The sequence below is a fragment of the Marmota monax genome, unplaced genomic scaffold (assembly GCF_021218885.2).
Source record: "Marmota monax isolate L192 unplaced genomic scaffold, Marmota_monax_Labrador192_F-V1.1 WCK01_AAM20220418_F8-fsc00449, whole genome shotgun sequence".
In the NCBI taxonomy this organism is placed as follows: domain Eukaryota; kingdom Metazoa; phylum Chordata; class Mammalia; order Rodentia; family Sciuridae; genus Marmota; species Marmota monax.
The window spans coordinates 11503-33381 of record NW_026695239.1 but is presented as its reverse complement, the minus strand read 5'-3'; the positions used below and the strand labels follow the sequence as shown (position 1 = coordinate 33381).

The following is a 21879-nucleotide window of genomic DNA, read 5'->3' as shown; positions in this document are numbered from 1 at the left end:
AAATGTGATCCCAATCTTTCATTTTGCAACTTTTTTTTTGTTTTTATAATATAAGTGCTAGAAATGACAAATATCTTCTTTAAAATGAAAGTAGTCTAAATGAGGTACTATGGGCTCTGTTCCCTTCATTCAGCTTTCTATATGCTCCTTCCATTAAATCCGTTTGTCTTTCAATCCATGTTACCTTTGCTAAACCATGTAAAAGAGAATCACATCATTTTAATAATACATTTACTGCATTTTACTCTAAATTTTGTCTTCAAGATCATTTGACATGAGAAGGTCTCAAAGTAATTCTCAAATTATTTTGGATTATTTTCAGTGATTTCTGTCCTTTCACCATAAGAATTCAAAGACCAATAAAAATATGAAAGTTTACTGAATTGTGTGTAGTTTTCTTTATTGTGTACATTCCAAATTAAACATCTCATTTTTTGGTTCTTTTCAATTAAAAAAAATTTAGTTGTGAATCACAAACTGTCCACATTCATATTTCTAAGCATATAGCATTTACATTTGAATTGTCTTGTAAATAAATGGTCAATAAGTTGAATTTCACAGATAGAAACTAATTGTAATAATTTTCCCATAGGCCCTCCTAGTGACAATGCATACTTACGTACAAACAGGCAAGCATGTATAGGTATCCAGTTATATTTTTCTCTTAAAAAATATAATAACCAGGGCTTGGATTGTGGCTCAGCGGTAGAGCGCTCTCCTAGCACGGGTGGGACCTGGGTTCGATCCTCAGCACCACATAAAAATAAAAAGGCATTGTGTTGTGTCCATCTACACCTAAAAAAATAAGATATTTTAAAAAATATATAATAACCTATTTTATATTATATGCCATCCCACATCAATACATAAAAGTTTTCTCATTTGTCTACATATTTTAATATCGTATTTTACTATATAGAATGATACCTTATTTTGCCAATTATTTATTAATTTAGCAAACAATGAGCACCTTTTTAATATTAATCTTTTAGATATCTACTTTTTTGAAGTATTACCCATCTTTTGCCAATTTTCTTTTGACATTTTCTCTTTTTTATATATAAAATTTTGAATATATTCCTTCAGATAAATATATTCAGATATTTTCTCCTCTGTGAGTTGACTTCTTCCATTTTCTGTTTTGATTAATAAAGTTATTTACATCAAAATAGTTCACTTTATTATTTTTTTCTTTATGGTTTATGATTTTTATGTTATTGAAAAGTCTTTGCTTACATCAAACTAGTGAAGATTACTTTTTAGTTTTCCTCTATTTTATTGCTTTATATTTTACATTTAGATGATAATATATTTGAAATTTATTTCTATATATGATGTGAGTTAGGGGATCACAAAATTTTTTCTACTGCAAAAATTCAAGTAATCCAGCACAATTTATTGAAAAAGATCTACTTTTTCAAGTGCTCTGTATTATCACCTCTAAATTAGTTGTTTGGGTGTATATAATTCTATTTATGGACTCATAATTCAATATTTTAATATTTATGTATATCTTGTAGCTTATAATTTGTAGGTTTTTACAGTTTCATATGTATATAATCATTATTTGAAAACATTAACATTTATTATTTTCTACTTTTATGGTTATATTTTTTTTGTGTTATTAAATTAGCTAGACTCTCTGGTAAAAGTTGTAATGAAGTGGCAATAACTGGCACACGTACTATCCTTGAAAAAGAAATATTCTTTTAATGTAATTTTTATTAATGCAATAAATTGCACTGATTGACTTATTTAAAAACATTAATCTATGGGTGATTCCTAGAATTGATATTTAATTATGTCATTAACTTTTTTCATGTTGGATTTTTTTAAAAAAATATTTTTTAATGGTAGATGCATACAATACCGTTATTTATCTTTATGTGGTGCTGAGGATTGAACCCAGTGTCTCACATGTGCTAGGTGAGTGCTCTACCACTGAGCCATAACCCCATCCCAAATTTTATTTAATTTTCATATATGTTACTGAGAAAAATTGATCTACAATTTCCTTTTTTCCTGTTTTTATTGATATATATTTGACAAATTAAAATTGTACAAATTCAAAGGTGTACAACATGATATTTTAATATATGGATGCATTTGAAATGATTACCACAACTAAGCTAATTAACACATCCATCACTTCACATAATTATGTATCTGAGTGTTTGCATATATGTGCTGAGCATACTTAAAGTTCATTCTGTTAGCAAATTACAAGTATATAATATGTAATTATCAAGTACAATCAGCTTTCTATACAGTAGGGCATCTCTATTTATTCATCTTGTAATTGAAAATTTGGTTCCTTTGATCAACACCTCCCCATTTTTATAACTACACAATTTCTACCACTACATAATCTTTGATAAACACACTTCTACTCTTTATTTTTTTTAATTTCATCCATATTATCACAAATAGCAGCATTCTCTCTTGTTAAGGGTGAATAATACTCCTTTGTATATAAACATACCATGTTTTCTTTATTTATTCCTTTGTTAGCTGATACTTAGATTGTTTCCATATCTTGGTTGTTGTGATTAATGCTTCAGTGAAAATGGGAGTGATTTTGTTTCCTTTGGATATATACACCGAAGTGGGGTTGCTAGATCATAATGTAGTTCTGTTTTTAATTGTTATGAACCCTCTGTACTCTTTTCCATACTGGTTATAATTATTTGCATTTCCACCCACAATGTGTCAGGATAAACCTTTCTCCACATCCTCACCAAGATCTACTATCTTTTGAATTTTTGATGATAGCCATCCTCGAATGTATGAGGTGACATCTCATTGTGGTTTTTATTTGTGTTTCCCTGGTGACTAAGTGATGTTGAGCACATTTTCATAGCCATTTTTCTGCCTTTCTTGGGAACACATCTCTTTTCGATGTATTTTTCATTACAATATTTTGTTTTTTTTGGTAATAAGTTGTGCAAATTACTACTACATTTTGGATATGAACAACTTTTTGGATATATGGTTTTCAATTATCTTTTCCCTTCCCATAGATTTCCCTTTCACTCTGTTGATTGTTTCTCTGAATAAGCTTTTTAGCTTGATGCCCTTCCACTTGTTAATTTTGCTTCCATTGTCTGTGCTTTTGATATCATATGCAATAATCTCATTACCAAGACCAATGGCATGGGATTTTCTTCTATATTGTCTTCCAGGAGTTTTATAGTTTCAAGTTGTTAATCCATTTTGAGTTTATTTTTGTATATGGTGTAAGATAAGAATCCAATTTCACTTCCTTTTACATGTAGAAAGCAGTTTTCCCCAAACCCTTTTATTAAATTGATTATTTTGCAGTGTGTATTTTTGGTGCCTTTGTCAAATCTAGTTGACCTCATATGTGCAGGTTTGTACTGGCCTTTCAATTTGGTTCCATTGGTCTATGTATCTATTTTTATGCCAGTACCATGCTAGTCTTTTTTAGCTTTATTTTTTGTGGGGTTACTTTTTACATATTTATAGGTGTACGGAGTATAATTTGCCCCATTTCAATCCTCTTTTCTCTCCTTCTCTTCCCATTCCTCTAGTATACTGGTCATCTCTCTACTTATTGTTTTTATTTATTTATTTAAAGATATACATAAAGGTGAAGTATATTCATATATGTACATAGTATAATTTGACCAAATTTATTCTGCAATTCCTTCCTTTCCCCTTCTATACTTTCTGCCCCTCAGATACATTTTCCTACTCCACTGAGATCCCCCCTTTTTTATAATGGAATCTCTCCTCCCCATTTTTTAACTTATTTTGCTCTAGCTTCTGCATGTGAGAGAAAACATTCAACCTTTGACTTTCAGAGTATGATTTATTTCATTTAGCATGATGTTCCCTAGTTCCATCATCTATCAGCAAATGCTATCATTTCATTTTTCTCTATAGTTGAGTAAAACTCCATTGTGTGTATATACCACATTTTCTTTATCCATTCAACTACTGATAGGTATCTGGTCTGCTTACACATCTTGGTTATTATGAATGATGTTGCTATAAACATTGGTATGCATGTATCATTAGAATATGTGATTTTAATTTATTTTGATAAATACCAAGGAAACTGGGAAAATTGGGTTGTATTGTGGTTGCTTCCTAGTTTTTTGAGGAATCTTCATTGTGCTTTCCAAAGTGCTTATATTAATTTTTAGTCCACTAACAACATATGAGTGTCCTCCACATTCTTAACAGCATTTATAGTTACTCATATTCTTTGCATTTGCCATTTTACCTAGAGTGAGATGAAATCTGAATGTAGTTGTGATTTACTTTTCCTTGATTGGTAAAAACGTTGAACTTTTTTTTGTGTATATTTTTGGCCATTTGTATTTCTTCTTTTGAGAAATGTCTGTTTAGTTCTTTTGCCCATTTATTGATTGTGGGATTTCTCTTCATGTTCTTAATTGTTTTCTCTGCTGTGCAGAAGCTTTACCAATTTGATGGAATACCAACTATTGATTCTTGGTTTTATTTTTTGAGATTTTTGGGAGGGGTCTTGTTAAGGAATTTGGTAGCTGAACCAATATGTTTTAGTATTGAACCTATGTTTTCTTTTAGCATTTGCAGGGATACTAGTCTATTTCCTAGATTTTTTATTCATCTTTTTGTGCAGGGTGAGAGATAGGGATCTAACTTCATTCTTTTACATATGAATATCCTGTTTTCTTAGCAAGATTTGTTTAAAAGCCTATCTTCAATGTTACTTTTTGACACCTTTGTTGAATATTAGATGACTGTATCTATGTGAGTTTGTCTATGTGTATTCTATACTATTCCATTTGTATTCATGCCTGTTTTGATGATTATATATATATATATATATATATATATATATATATATATATATACACACACACACACACATTTAACTATCGCTCTGTAGTATAATTGATGGTGGCTGGGGACTGTGAATTGCAAAGTAACAACTTTCCTCTGCAGGGGCTTATGTGTAGTGGCTGTATCTAAGGATTTGGTGGCTATTTGCAATTGTGGGGCCTGTGAATGCAGAATCCTATATTCTGATCTATTGTACAGAAGTGTCCACCGTGGCTGGTGCATTTCCTCACGGTTCTATCCATTCTCATGATTGAGATAGAAAGTCAGTGGCTTGTTTTCACCTAATCTCCCCCTGATACTATAGGGAGTACTGGTTTAGAGTTAGCAATTACCAGGAGTGATTTGCTCTTGGGTAAGCTCCACCCCATTCTCCTTGGCTGTGATGATGGGGTAGGTATTTGGGTAACCTTCAGCTAAAAGTAATTCTTCTATAGTTTCATTCTAGTTGAATTATTGAGACCACCTGTTTAAAAGTTATTCCTTATGGTTTCATTTTTTACTATCTGAAGGTGGAAAGAAACTATATGTATTTAATTTCTTTTTTTTGACATAATAAACTCTGTATCTTTAAAAATGAGGTTTAAAAGGAATCAAGTATCTAGAACCATTTTCAATTAGCCTTCCAAATTGGCTTCTTTCCCCCAATCCTGTATTTAGAAACAAATAACTTTAGTATAACATTTGGCATGACCTTACACTTGCTTGTAATAAAACCCAAAAAAGTATGTATCTGAAATTGATAAGTGTTAGAAAATATTTAGCATATGAAGAAGAGGTATATCTTACAGAATTATTTGGCTACACAATAAGGTAATCAATGAAGACAGAGCTTTTCTTATCATAAATTTGACATATGTGAAATTCTACAACATGATATTCTTCATAATTCTGAAAGCTCATTGGTTACAGCAATATGATCATGCCATGTTGTCACTGCCACTCAACTTCCATGAAATTAGACTGAATGAGAAAGGAACAAATTTGGTGCCTGCACCAATGTAGAATTTGTTCTGAAATTCTACCCAGTGGAGGCATATGGTATGAAGGAATGCATAAAGCCCTTCCATGATCAAGAGGATGAAAATAGTCAAAACTGCAAAGAAAGCAATCACTGGGAGCAGTGCAAGACACGGTAGATGGTGTACACTTGTAGGCCCACTCGCATCAGCATGGCCCACAGGACATCAGAGAGCAGTTCATGAGCACTGAGTGCCCAGAGCCGCAGGTAGGGTGCAGTATTGGACATGAAGCTAAGACAGTACTCAATGGAGTGAATTACTTGCGTTAATAGTATTTCTCCAAAATGAAACTCTTTGCATGGCATTTCTCTGCATCCATCTTCCATTTGGTTATTTCCCTCTTCTATATCCTGGTTTCCCAGCAGAGAAACAACTTCCTCACTATTTTTCCTTACAAGTATGTAACCAACTCTGCACATTGTGTAGCCACAACAAGAAAACTGGTTTTCCCAAGAAGACAGTACTGTGACAACTGGCAGCACTTTCTGGATGTGCTCCTGCCCTGGGTAAAGGCCACTTGATCCACTTGCTGGGAATATGAACAAGTTGATGAACTCAATCAGAATGCTGGGAGCTTCCTTGTAAGTTTCTGCCAGAAACATGAGCCACTTATAGACAGTCATAAAGATGAGGTATCACAGACATTTTCATTTTGAAAGAATTTAGGAAAGTGAGGTGATTGGTTGCTATGTTCCAAGTTGGGTCAATCCCCAAAGGATAAGGGTGTCGGAACACTCCAGGAATGGCTCAGTCCAACTGCAGCACCCTGTTGTGCCTCAGGACACCGTCGTTCCACAGAGCCATCTTCTCAGGCTCCTGCTGAGTGTGACTGGAGCTGTACATGGCAGACACATTCCACTGAGAGCCAAAGATGTTGAGTGACTTGGAGAAGCAGTCATTGTAGATGAGGCCTGTGTACACTGAGAACAGTCCCATGAGCAGAAAGATGTATTGGCCATTGAGAAACATCCTCAAGATGTCCTGCAACTGGTTCAGTTCAGGATGATTTTCATTTTTACCAATAAGAGGGCAAATAAGAACATCACAAAGCTGAGGCCAAGGTCTCCGAACACCACTGCAAACAAAACTGGGAATGTGATGTTGGAAGAGAGCTAGATTCACTTCCCTGTAGCTCCCAATGCCATAAGCATCCATGATGCTCTGAAATACCTGGATGAATCTGTTGGTCTGGATTAGGGTTGAGGGTGTTTCTTTTGTGGGGATTGTGTTCATAAATGAGGGGATGATAGCCCTGCTCTCTCCCAAGCCCTCCTCTAGCACCCTGCGCAGGTCAAGCAGATCACCCTCAGAACACCAGACCTCGGGGATGAGGCACTTGTTTGTCAGTCCAAGCTGGACATGTTCAGCATGTGGTAAATGGCTTTCATTTTCTTCACCTGGATGACATGGGTGTTCACTGGCTCAGCAGCTTTACACAGCACTTGCCTTAAATAATCTTCAGTTGTGTGAAGCACAGTGTAGAGATCCTGGATCCCAGTATTCAACCCCTTCTGAATCTCCTTTCACTTCTCAACAGTGTTTGAATAGGAGTAGATATGGCAGTAGTAACAGTCACATACCTTCCTGACCTTGTGGCCAATCTGCTCTCCCCAAAAGGATATCAAAAAGATGGCAGGTCAGAGGGAGGCAGCAGTCTGTGTTGCTCCATGATCCAGATCTCACCTAGTCAGAATACTGCATCTCTGAGAGTGTTAGAAGACCCCTACACAGCTGATTTCCGCAGAAATCACCAGCAGCTGTGACTCTGCACAGGGCTGGGCCTCAGCTTTCAAGTAGGACTCCTGGACTCCTGCCTCCCAAAACCCAAAGCCTGAAGTTCTATCCCATTTAGGGCTGGCTAGTACCTTAGCAGAATCACCTATCAGCACCTCTGCAGAACTCTTAGACTTCACTCACCTCCCATGCAGTCACTCAGCTACTACCTACCCACAGAACAATGTCATCACCCGCTTCCCCCACCTTACCAGACACCCCAGCCGGTGCTGGAAGCAGACTGCCTCCACCTTGGCTCAACATTCTCACCATATTAGGTGGGGGCAGCTCCCAGATCAGATCTCCAGCAGCCAGGTACCAGGTTTGCAACCTCCCCCTTTCCCCAGCGGTGGTAACCCAAGACAGTAGTTGCTCAACACAGGTGTGCAGTGTGACCAGGGAGCCACCCCCGAAGCCCCGGTGTGAGAAGTTCCCCAATTGGGAACTGCTAAGGGAGAGGGAGATGGGGCTAATGTTTGGAGCCTAACAGAGAGACCAGGACCTGGGAAATATCCAGGCAAGATAGGGAGATAGTACTGGGCACCCCAGACATATCAGTGGTCCCAGAAAGAGACCCGTGAGGTGCAGTCTCCCTGCAGGGACTGGCAGGTGGCACTCCCTGTTTCCAGGTGCCCTACACCAGGACAAATCTTCCCACCCTGGTTACCTACAATATCCTGAGGGCAGAGAAACCAGTTTACAATAGACAACGCCACCTATTGGATGAGAAGAGAAGTAGGAAAGATACAGATCTCTAAAACTAGCAAGAACACTGGTTTCTTTCTTGGAGTATTTGTTTCTCTTTCTCTTCTACTCCTCTATTCCCTGGCCCTCACATCCCCAATATATGTGAAACCAAGAACTTTGCATGAAATAGGATTTTGAGGACTGAGTCACCTGAATAATATAATATAGAAGTGTTGTATATGCCCTTTTTTCTTCTTTCATTTTTCTTTTCCCCTCCAAATTTTACTATTTTAACATCCTGTATTTTTCTGAATACATATGTGTGTTTGTTTTATGTACTCTGTCTTCCCATGTACTTGTCTACCCTAAATTACTTCCTGTCTATTCTCTTGCTACTAACCCTCTTCATTAGATTTCTCTTTCATACTTCCTAAGATATATTAACTTTATATCATCTCATCCTATTTCCTCAGTATATCATCCTACACCCCACCCTCAGTTCAATGTCCACCTTCAGAAACTGTAAATCTTTTTACAAAATTACTGATTATATTTTAGATAATAATTGAATACAACATTTCTGTACATTGAGACTAAACTGTAAATGTCTTAATAACAACAAATTGTTCATAAGTGGTATATTGTTGAAATTGGGATCTGTTAACATTGTCCCTCCCTACAAAGGTGACATCTTAGAACCCTACAAGAGCACTACAAACCTGTATGATAAAAAGCAATAATACTCCAGACTCACAGAGCTGGAAAGGAACACACACAAGCAACATGTAAAGACAAGGGAAGAAAGGGTCCTAAACAAATCAAGACACCACACATGATTAGAATCATTGGCAGCCACAGAAGAAGGAATTACAGAGAAGGAGTTCAGGAGGTACATGGTTAAAATGTTCTGTGAACTCAAGGAAGATAAAATAGAGAAAATACAGGCAGTGAAAGATCATTTTGACAATGAGCTACATAAACAAATCCAAGAAGCAAAAGATGACCTCAACAGGGAGATAGAGAATCTCTCTCTCTCTCTCTCTCTCTCTCTCTCTCTCTCTCTCTCTATATATATATATATATATATATATATATATATATAATGCAGAATCACATTGGTCATGCAGTCATATATATATATATATATATATATACACATAGTAATACTAATGTCTAAAAGCTGAGAAAGAAAGAAATCAGATTACAAATAGGGGAAAACCAATTAGGGTAACAGCAGATTTTTCAACACAGACCCTGAAAGTTATTAGATCCTGGAACAACATATATCAAGCTCTGAAAGATAATGGGTGCCAACCAAGAATTTTGTATCCAGAAAATTAAGCTTTAGATTTGAAGATGAAATAAAAACCTCCCATGATAAACAAAAGTTAAAAGAATTTTATAGCTAGAAAATGGGCACTACAAAACATCCTTGGAAAATATTCCATGAAGAAGAACAAAAAACAACAGTGAAAATCAGCAGAGGGAGGAATTACCCTAAAGGAAAAACTAATCAAAGAGGAAAACCAAGTCAAGTTAAATAACAAAAATAAACAAATATGGCTGGAAATACAAACCATGTCTCAATAGTAACCCTGAATATTAATGGCTTAAACTCACCAATAAAGAGACATAGGCTAGCAGATTGGATTTTTAAAAAAGACCCCAAAATATGCTTCCTCAAGGAGACTCATCTGATAGGAACAGATATACAACACACTGAAGGTGAAAGGTTGGGAAAAATCATACCACTCATATGGACTGCAGAAGCAAGCAGGGGTTTCCATACTCACATCAAATAAAGCAGACTTCAAGCCAAAGTTAATCCAAAAGGTTGAAGATAGACATTACATACTGCTCAAGAGAACCATACACCTACAAGACATAACAATCATAAATACTTATGCCCCAAACAATGGTGCAGCTGTGTTCATCATACAAGCTCTTCTCAAGTTCAAGAGTCAAATTGACCACAACACAATAATCTTGGATGACTTTAACACACCTGTCTCACCACTGGAGAGATCTTCCAAACAAAAGTCAAATAAAGAAACTACAGAGCTCAATAACACAATTAATAACTTAGACTTAACTGACATATATAAAATATATTAACCAGCATCAAGCAGATACACTTTCTTCTCAGCAGCACATGGATCCTTCTCAAAAATAGACCATATACTATGCCATAGGGAAACTCTTAGCAAATACAAAAAAGTAGGTATATTACCATGCATTTTATCAGATCATAATGGAAAAAAAATGTAAATCAATGACAAAATAAAGAATAAAAATTTCTGCAACACATGGAGACTGAACAATATGCTACTGAATGAACAATGGGTTACATAAGACATTAAGGAGGAGATTAAAAATTCTTAGAGGTAAATGAGAATACAGACACAATATATCGAAATCTCTGTGACACTATGAAAGCAGTACTAAGAGGAAAACTCATTGCATGGAGTTCATTCCTTAAAAGAAGAAAAAAATCCACAAATAAATGAACTCAGGCTACATCTCAAAGCCATAGAGAAAGAAGAACAAACCAGCAGCAAAAGCAGTAGAAGTCAAGAAATATTTAAAATTAGAGTTGACATCAATTAAACCAAAACAAAAGAAAAAAAACTGAAAAAAATTGACAAAACAAAAAGTTGATTCTTTGAAAAAATAAATAAAATTGACAGACCCTTAGCCACACTAATGAAGAGGAGAGAGAACTCAAATTACCAGCATACATGGTGAAAGAGGTAATATCACAACAGACACTACAGAAATACAGAAGATAATTAGAATTTTGAAACCTTATACTCCAATAAAATAGAAGACATTGAAGGCATCAATAAATTCCTTAAGATTTATGATCTGCCCAGATTGAATCAGGAAGACATTCACAACTTAAACAGACCAATATCAAGTGAGGAAGTAGAAGAAGCCATAGAATTCTAAAAACCAAAAAAAGCCCAGGCCAGGATGGATACACAGCTGAATTCTACATGACCTGCAAAGAAGAACTAATACCAATATGCTTCAATTTATTTAAGGAAATAGAAAAACAGACAGTACTTCCAAACTCATTCTATGAAGCCAATATCGCCCTGATTCCAAAACCATGAAAGACCCATGAAAGACACATGAAAGAAAGAAAACTTCAGACCAATATCTCTAATGAACATACATACAAAAGTTCTCAATACAATTCTGGAAAATTGAAGACAAAAGCATATCAAAAAGATTGTGTAACATGATCAAGTGGAATTCAAATCAAGGATGTAAGTTGGTTCAACATACAGATACCAATAAATGTAATTCATCACATCAATAGACTTAAGATAAGAATCATATGATCATCTGATAGATGCAGAAAAAACATTTGACAAAATACAGCACCCATTTATGTTAAAAACACTAGAAAAACCAGGGATAACAGGAACATATCTCAACATTGAATAGGCTATCTACACTAAGCCTCAGGCCAACATCATTCTAAACAGAGAAAAACTGAAGGCATTCCTTGTAAAATCTGGAACAAGACAGGGATGTCCTCTTTCACCACTTCTATTCAACATAGTTCTTGAAACACTGGCTAGAGCAATTAGACAGATGAAAGAAATTAAAGGGATATGTACAGGAAAAGAAGAAATTAAATTAGCTCTATTTGCTGATGATATGATTCTATACCTAGAAGACCACCTCCCCACCACACACACACACACAAAACAAAACAAAACAAAACAAAACAAAAAAACTCCACCAGAAAACTTATAGAACTAGTAAATGAATTCAGCAAAGTATCAGGACCCATAAATCAAAAGCATTTCTGTATATCAGTGACAAATCCTCTTAGAAGGAAATGAGGAAAACTACCCCATTCACAATAACCTCAAAAAATAAGATATTTGGGAATCAACTTAATAAAATAGGTGAAAGATCTATACGATGAAAACTACAGAACCCTAAATAAAGAAATCAAAGAAGACCTTAGAAGATGGAAGGATCTACCTTGATCTTGAATAGGCAGAATTAATATTATCAAAATGAACATACTTCCAAAAGCACTATACCTATTTAATGTAATTCCAATCAAAATCCCAATGACATTCCTCATAGAAATAGAAAAAATAATCATGAAAATTATCTGGAAAAATAAGAGACCCAGAATAGTTAAAGCAATCATAAACAGGAAGAGTGAAACAGGTGGTATCACTATACCAGAACTTAAACTATACTACAGAGCAATAGTAACAACAACAGCATGATATTCACACCAAAACAGCCAATCCTAAAAAAAAAAAAAAAAAAAAAAAACAATGCCGAATGTTTTCTCTGATATAAGGAGGCTGACTCATAGTGGGGTAGGGAGGGAGAGCATGGGAGAAATAGATAAATTCTAGATAGGGCAGAGGAGTTGGGAGGGAAAAGGAGGGGGTAAGGGATTAGCAAGGATGATGGGAGTGTGATGGACATCATAGTAATCAAAGTACATGTATAAAGACTCAAATTGAGTGTCAACATACTTTATATACAAACAGAGATACAAAAATTGTGGTATATATATGTATTAAGAATTATAATGCAAAATAACAACAACAAAGTACATGTAAAAAGGCATAAATTGGCATCAACATACTTTATATACATAGATATGAAAAATTGTGCCCTATATGTGTAGTAAGAATTGTAATGCTTTCCAGGCCATTGTGTAATTTAAAAAAAAGAAAAAGAAAAACAAATATTGTCATTAGATTTCCTAAGAGAATATGTAGATCTTCGACTTTTCATTGCAGTTTTAAGCTCTTACAAGTCCTATTAATGTATGTCTACCAGAAATGTTAGATAGTAAGTACTCTGATAGCATTTTTAAAAGCATATTAAAATTTAAATTAAGAGAAATAAATTAACAAATTATTTAAATTAAAATTAGGATAAACAAAAGGCCTGATGCAACATTTCTGAGTTTTTTGACAATATTTAAAAATCGTTATTTGACAGATAACTTCTGAATTAATATAAAGAAATGACAATAAGTTGTATATGTATTCATTGAAAACATTTTCATTAAGTACCAATTAGAACAGTTTCTGATTTTTTAACTAAAAACACTTTCATCATTGAAAGACTGCCTCAACTTAATTTATTTGGCGTGGGGTGCCGGTGGGGCATATCAGGGATTGAACTCAGGGGCATTCAACCACTGAGCCACATCCCCAGCCCTATTTTGTATTTTATTTAGAGAAAGGATCTCACTGAGTTGCTTAGCACCTGGCTTTTGCTGAGGCTGGCTTTGAATATGTGATCCTCCTGCCTCGACCTCCTGAGCCTCTGGGATTATAGGTGTGTGCCATCATGCTGGGTGTTTATTTAGGTTTTTAATCAAGAAACCTAAAGCTGCCAATCAGAGCTTCTAACTAGCATGAGATGACCTGGCTAAAACCCTTATGAGTAAAAAATAACTGTTTTGACCTATATATTCCAACCAAGGGGAAATATGCTGGCTTTAGGCTGGTTATCAGAGGTCATAGGTCCACAAACCAAGTATCAACCTCACAGCTCACAAACAAAATGAGTAATATGTGTATACAAAGTGAGTACAAAGTATCATATAAAATACATGTTCCTGTATATTCAAGGGAAGTAATGCCTATTTCCCATGAGTATATAATGCAGCAAGGAGCACAGAAACAGATACAGCTCACTAATTCACAAGAAAGTGAAAGGAATAAAAGTCCTGTGCCCTGGAATGGAGTGGACGCTTTGTGGACCAGGTGGCATCCAGGCCACACCAGGAACATGAGTGGATACTGAGACGCATTGGGAGAAATCTTCAGTGTTGGAATGGACAAAATGAAACAAGACACAGCCACAGACATACTGACTATTCAGAAGGCAGTGAAGGAGTGTTTGTCCTGGCTGAAGTGATATAATCTGTGAGATGCATGAAACAGAGAAAAGAAAACCTCTACTAACAAGAGGGCAAAACACCTTCCCCACAGAGGATCCACATGCTCTCTTTGGAGGTGAAGTAGCTCCTAATACAGCTAGCTTAAAACAGCAAACATCACACAACACATAACAAAGGCAGCATCAACTTGAGGGTCTACTGTAATATTACTATGCTAACCTAGCCTATCTTAATCCTTTTTTCTGACAGATTTACAAAATATCTGCACTCTGTACTGCTATGGAAGCATTATAAATGTTGCACTAGATTCCGCTTCTTGAGGTAGTTCAAAGTCTTGAAACAGCAAATTTACATATTTTTCTCTAAGGCCTAAAACCAAATTCCTTCTCCCATGATTCTAGGAGTATTTTAATATCCCCCCCTCAGATCACAACAAACTAACAACTGGATAAAAGCTATATAAAATTTTAAAAACAAGAAAAAAATCTGTGCATCAAACTAATAGTCTAAACTTTGCTGTGGACAAAACAAACAATGAAACCTCACTTTGTTTAGCAAGCTATTGGCATTTTATAAAGTACTCAAGTACTTAACAGGTCATAAAAATTGGGGAAATTTTTCAGTGTGAATAAAATTAACAACAACTCATTCTCTGGCAGATAGTTTTTCTAAAATGCCATGTCTACACAGAGAGGTTTGGAGAAACTGTTTGCAGAAGGCTACGGTTGTAGGCCAGACCTCTCTCAGGTCTGCTTCAGAGGTGCAAGGATTTTGGAAGATGCCTGCTCCAGATAGGCCAAGGATACCTAAGGGACTTGGCTGGCTTTTTGTGCTGCACACTGATGTCCTCTAGCACCTGCTGCCAATGCTTCAGCTGTGTCAAGTACTTCTGCACCATTACATCTTTCCACTGCAACTCATTCCTTAGATCTGAGACGTCCTCTTTGATAGCTTGCTGTGGTTTCTGGACAGAGAGCTACAATCTTTTTTTGTAGAAAAAAAGCATTCTGTCTTGCAATATCCAGAAACTTCTGGATACACTGATCAACACCAGTTCCAATTTCTTCCTGATCGATGCCATTGACATAATCCTAACTCAGGAGAGAAACAAAGCAAGCGTGGAATGAAGTCTCCAACTCGTCTACCAAAGTTCTGGTAGAAGTTCGCATCGGGACCTGCACTGCCTGATGAAGCAAAGCCTAACCAGGGAGTCCCAGCGGAGGTTGCATGACTGCTGGCTGTCCAGAGAATATACCTCCCAGCAGAGCCGCCTAATCTGGGATGGCAGGCCTCCCACTGCACCTGCACAGAGTGGTGCCAGTTCAGTATTTCTGTTAAGTTTCAATGCTGACTTGACTTTATGACCTACATTTAGTTGAATAAAAGTAATTAAAAAAAGAAAAACTAAGGAATTTGTTTAATGATAAAAAAGACTTTGGATTATTGGTTCACAAAAGAAGGACAAAAAACAATCTGTCATTTGTTCCATACGTTCCCTTTTTATCTCCATATCCTATACTCAGATACCCAGTTGGAAGCCTTCAAAGTCTGTGCTTCCAAGTTCTCCTGTCACATATTCTTGGTACAATTAGAATACACACAGAAAAATAGAATCTTTAGACATTGTTCAAATTAAAAATAAATAGGACAAGGACATTATAATCATAAAGGAATTACAACTTATTTTCCTTTTTGACTATAAGTATTTAAAAATTAAGTCTAATATCCTTCGGGAAATCTTATAAAGTATTTTATTAGGATGAAATTCTCTAATGTACAGCATAAATATTATAGTTATTAATGTTATACTGTATTTTGTATTTCTACTGAGTAGGTTGTAGCTGCCCTTGGTATATACACAATAAAATGAAGGAGCAGGTGAGATAATATATATACTAATTTCCATCTCTGTAGTAACCATTTTGTTATCTACATTATCCCATAACATAATTTTGTATACCTTAAATATATACAGATAAAATTTATTTTTTCAAAAGTGTCTTAAAGCCCTGCTGTTGGTGATGCTCAGTTAAAAACTGTTTAACTCTCTGGATAATAGGGATTCTTTTCAACCCTATGTAAATTTTACTTTAACAATGTTTTTTTACTGTGAGGTGCTTATGCAGCAAAACTCTAAGGTTGGGGTTTTTCTAATGTCACTTAGGCAGTGCTATATCATTCTTATCATTGTCCAATTAGATAGATCAAGTTTTAGTTCTGACCTTGAAAAAGAAATAAATTTCCCATCTAAAAGGAGGGAAATTTCAGGTCTTCCATTTCTGTGTCTTTAGCTAAACAGAAAGTGGAGTAGACTGAAATGTCATAAAATCAGAAAGAGAAGTTAGAGTAGACATCTTTTTTGCAAAGAATAATTTAAAGAAATTAAGCCCTTTATTACTGACATTTGTGAAGGATTTGTTATTTAAAATCTGTATTCTGAATTTTAAACAGACTTTAAAAATCGTTCTGAAATTAGAAATTTGGATGCTGTGTAGAATAGTGTAAAAAAAGGTAAGAATGGGAGCCAATCCAAGTTGAGCAATTAAAAAGTCAAAATTAAATAAGTGGTGAACAAATTTGTTCTTTAATTACAGAGAGTTGGGCTTTTCAATGATTCTGAAGTGAAGAGCAATTGCATAATTAATAATAATTACAAAATATAATTAAAATTGTTTTCTGATAAATAGTTGATATTTTATTTTCCAACTTGGTAGGAGAGGAACCATAAAAATAAAACATTAGACACAGAACAAATTCAAATAGTTATTAAATTTAGCTCTGTGGTGAGGTGGAGGCTGACAAAATGTTTGCCTTTGGTTAGGTTTTAATTACTAGAATGTTCATGGGTTCTCTATTCAGTGGTCTAATCCTTCACATGGATTAAATTAGAATAGTAAACAATCTTGGTTTCCTTACCCCAAATTATTCATGAAGTAAACCCTAAAGTTCTGTTACAGAAAAGAAAAAAAAATCTATCACCATTCTTCCAATTTTCCATATTAGTTGTCTTTCCTTATCTGCAATAGTAAGATGAATAGTATATATTTATTTTCAGGGAGAAAATGGAAAGAAGCTTATATTTTAAAAAAAGGTTTTTATTTTACTGTCAAAAAAAGAGATGAACTAAAGTGAAAAAAATAGTGTAATTTAAAACAGTTTCTGATACCCAGTAGCCAATCAAACATATATATGGACCATTGTTGAATTTATAGATGCCAAAGAATCATAAGGAAGTTCTTTATTTTCCTTATTGTCTTCCTTCTTGTTATAAAGGAATAATAAAAATAATTTCCTCATTTGTGAACTGTCACTGAGGGGTAAGAATAGATATGTTAGGGAAGAAATTGGGAGATGGGTTTGAGGGTACTCACTGTCTCCTTACTTTACAGACAGAGCATGGGTCCCTGATCTGATGATACTTCCCTCAGCCATGATCTGAAGTGAAAAATCAACAGAAAAGAGACTTTACCTCTTTGACTTTGACCTGCTTTTATTTGTTGAGTCTGCTGCAGGGAATTAACCTGATAAAAAGAATCAAGAGAGCATGGATGAGAATTACTTGTGGGTAATAATTTGTTGTGACATTCTTAGACTCATTGACCACTTTCTGTCTACTGATAAGACCCAAATACATTCCATTGCCTTATTCTTACCAGGTAATAGAAAATGAGTTTTTGAACTTCCCCGTGGCTTGTCCATCCAGTGTATAGTGTGCCTTGATATTCTGTTTTTGGCCACAGGGCAGGGTACCAGCCACAGGCTCAGGTCAAGGTAACTCCCACTTAAGGAGAAAATATGCCTTGCATACTCTGACCTCCCTGGTGTTCTTCTTATATAGTTAAAACATATGTTAGGTTGCTGGTGATAGACCTGATATAACATAAAAGCAAAAAGACAAAATTATCTTGAAATTCTTTACTTAGTTTCTTATCAAAATTAATAGTTAAAAATATGTTTCTTCTACTCTATCAGTCTCCCTCATCCCCACTGACCACCAAATACCCAAGTTATCAGAATCACCATGTTGAAGATATTAAAAGGAAGTCATTCACAGATTTTTCTCCTTTACCCTGATTCTGCTGACTCATCATTGCTTTGATATATTTTTTTCCTTCTACTTTTCAGAGCCAGAGGAACCAAGATGTTCAAATGGAAAGAATAAATCATCCAAATGAGCAGAAAAAAGTATTGTCAGATAACTGAAATCTCATGTAAATTTTTTTAATTAAAATTCTATATATAGATAGATATAATACATTATCTTACTGATCTCATAATTGCTTATAAATAATTCTCAGAAAATTAGCATTCATGCTTCTTTTCATTATTATGATTTCCAACTTTTAAGGCCTATTTAGTTCCTGGAATTTAAACCTTTTCAGATGTTTAGCACATGATTCCATATTCCCTAAAGTCACTGTTCCCTAGATCTTTTCCTGGTGCACTAATATTTTATTCTAAATTTATTTGGCATATTTTATGGACTAATCTATTTTATCCCATAATAAAGTGTGTTTGTTTAAAACTATACACTTAGATACATTATAATAATAATTTACAGGTCAGTTAACTTCATGGATATGTCAACTATTTCATGTGTAGGAACTCTGCTTATTTATCTTTTCATCTTTTCAGTCCTAGGGAGGAGCAGGTATTCATCACATGGAAAACATTTACCATCTTTCTCTCTCTCTCTCTCTCTCTCTCTCTCTCTCTCTCTATATATATATATATATATATATATATATATATATATATATATAATTTTTATATAGCTATAATTTAATAGAAAGAATTTAAATACTTTTAAGCAAGAATCAACAAATTGTAGTTTTTTTAACACTTTTTGTTTGTGATAACAAGCAAGAAAACTTTGAGCTGTAGAAATATTTTGATCACCATCATTAGGAAATATATACTTGGGTGTGTGTCTGTATTATCACTTTAAAAATGCTGAAATAGTTGTGAAAATGTATAGCATAAATTATATGAATGATTGAAGCAGCTGATATTATTCAGGACCCAAAGGAAATAGGATTTATGTTTGCACAACATATAAAACTGTACAAATAATGCTAATAAAATTATCACTCACTTTGATAATATCCTTTCCTAATGCCTTAATTAATTTTTATGAAATTCAATTATCTTCAAATTTCTAACCTTAAAGTTTTGACTTCTTATATCTCTCAAATGCAGCGTGTGCTTTAAATATTTTGTCTCTTTTTGTCCTCAGAGGATTTACTTATATTTTTACTTATCATAATAAAAAGTTAATTGGTTACGATGTTAATGGTATTGATTGAAAACAGTACAAGATCCTATTCATTAGTAGTTGCCCTGTAAAGATAATTGACTTCACTTGCAGAGATGAAGATGAATTTTTGGGGAATGGGAATGCCTTTTTCATCCACCAGAAGCATCTAAGGAAGAAACAGTATTTGATAATTGATATGGAAAACAAAGAGGACAGAAATCAACATGAACAAATGCCTTTAGTGTTGCAACTAAGTTTACCACAAGGCTTTTCTTCCATTTGGATCCTCACGTGCTCATAACTCATTTATTTTTGAAACTTTGTAGCATTTCTATTAAGACCAGGGAGGTTTTCATTTTTTAAAGAATATCTTTCCAGGCAGGAAGTTTTTAATAACTACAATCATCACTTACTACATCTGGAACCAAAATTACAGGAGTGAATTTAAAAGGGCGGGTTTCCCCTTTTCACCTGGCTTAAGGCTAGAGTGCTTCGTTGTGCTCACTCTCCTCCTCCCTGAATAAAGCATTTCTCTATGCTTCAGCTTCTCAGAAATGGAACTAATAGTAGTGCCTCCTTCACATGTGGCAGTGACCATTAAGTAATCCATTTAAAATATGTTATAAGATATCTGACACATTTATCCCTCCAAATTAGCTAATAACTTTACTATTACCCCCAGAAATGATCAGGTATGAAAACCCACATGAAATATTTCTTTTTGAGGAAAATAAAAGAATTATAAAGCTGATAAATCATTTTTTTTGGTACTGGGGATTGAATTAAGGGACACTCAACTGCTGCATGGGCTCTCTCTTGTCCAGTGAGGAGGTCTATGGAACAGGGTAGAGAAGAGTGTGGCTGCCGAGTCTCTAATCAAGACCCCTGGAGACCATGCAGGAAGCAGGTCTGATTTTATTGCACAGTTATCATATATATATATATATATATATATATATATATATATATATATATATATATATATATATATTCAGAGAGTAGCTAAGCAGATTACAGGCAGCCACCAATGCAATGTCTGCTGAGTGTCCTTGCAGTGACCAATTGAGGAGTGGAAGGTGGCTCTCATGCCCAGGGCTGTGCCTACGGGGTAAGCTGCCTGCCACTCACATGCCTAGCACTAGGGGAGTAGCCTGCCACTCAGATGCCCTTAACATATGCCATGTATGCAATGCTCCATGCACTTGTCCCCACAAACCACTGAGCCACATCCCTAGCCCTATTTTGTATTGTTTTTAGAGACAAGGTCTCACTGAGTTGTTTAGTGCTGCCCTTTTGCTGAGGCTGACTTTCAACTCGTGATCCTCCTGTCTCCACCTCCCGAACCACGGGGATTATAGGCATGTGCCACTGTACTCTTCAAAGTCAATTCTTACTATGAATAAAATCAGTATTTTCTTTGCTTTGTTTTAAAATTATATACATTACATATTAAAACAATACAACAATAACCATGAAATGCATGCTATAATAATATCTACACCTAGAATTTGAACCATTTATTCACTTATTTCTAAGTAGAAGAATAGATATAAAGAAGGCACTGGCAGCCATAAACTGGGAGTCACTTGTGAGAAACTAAAAATTCTGATGCTAACTGGATAAGGGCAGAAATAGTATTTTCTGAAACGGGTGAGCAAGGAGATTCATATAGTAAATGCTACATTACATTAAGAATTTTCATTTATTACATATCCCAAAGAGAAATAATGTGACTGAATTTCATAGCCCTTTATTATAAGTTTATACATTTCATCAGTGATATTTACCTATGGAAGTTCTAGTTCTTGGTTTCATAATTTTGGTCATTTTGATTAATTAATAACTAATCAAGTATGGATTTCATCATTGGACCCCAGATTTTACCAGCAGGAAATTTTTCCTATTTGTAAGTTACACTATACCTGTCCAGAAAAGGAGATTCTTTGTCTAAAATGTGAGTCCACTCTCACAAACTTGAGTTTGGTGGGCCATGTTTGTGATTTCACTAGTCCCATTTCCAATGAATAACAGGTCTGAAAAATATATAGAAAAGAGTAAATACTCTTGGAAGTTACTTTAGTTCTAAATTTTCCTTCCTATGTCAACCTTTCTTATCTTCATTTTGTTATGAGAAATAAATTAATATTTAGTATTTTATCTCCCATATTCAGTTATTACTCAAACCTGTTCCCTCTTCTCTGATCTTGGATTTCACTGTTTCATTTTGTAGCCTGTACTTTTAATCTGAAACTTGTTGGTTTTTACTTGTTGGGTGATGCAGCCATTGCTGTTGAGCTGCGAATACAAAATTAATAAATGTCAAGCTGATTAAGATGCATAGTCACTAAATTTATTTTCTTTCTGGTGCCAAAATAAACTTTTTTTGA

General features: G+C 34.8%; 2 pseudogenes; both read right to left on the bottom strand.

The window, feature by feature from the left end:
* Positions 1-5771: 5771 nt before the first annotated feature.
* On the bottom strand, positions 5772-7498 carry LOC124089802 (V-type proton ATPase 116 kDa subunit a 2-like; annotated as a pseudogene).
* Positions 7499-14978: 7480 nt separating this feature from the next.
* On the bottom strand, positions 14979-21507 carry LOC124089787 (mediator of RNA polymerase II transcription subunit 28-like; annotated as a pseudogene).
* Positions 21508-21879: the final 372 nt, after the last annotated feature.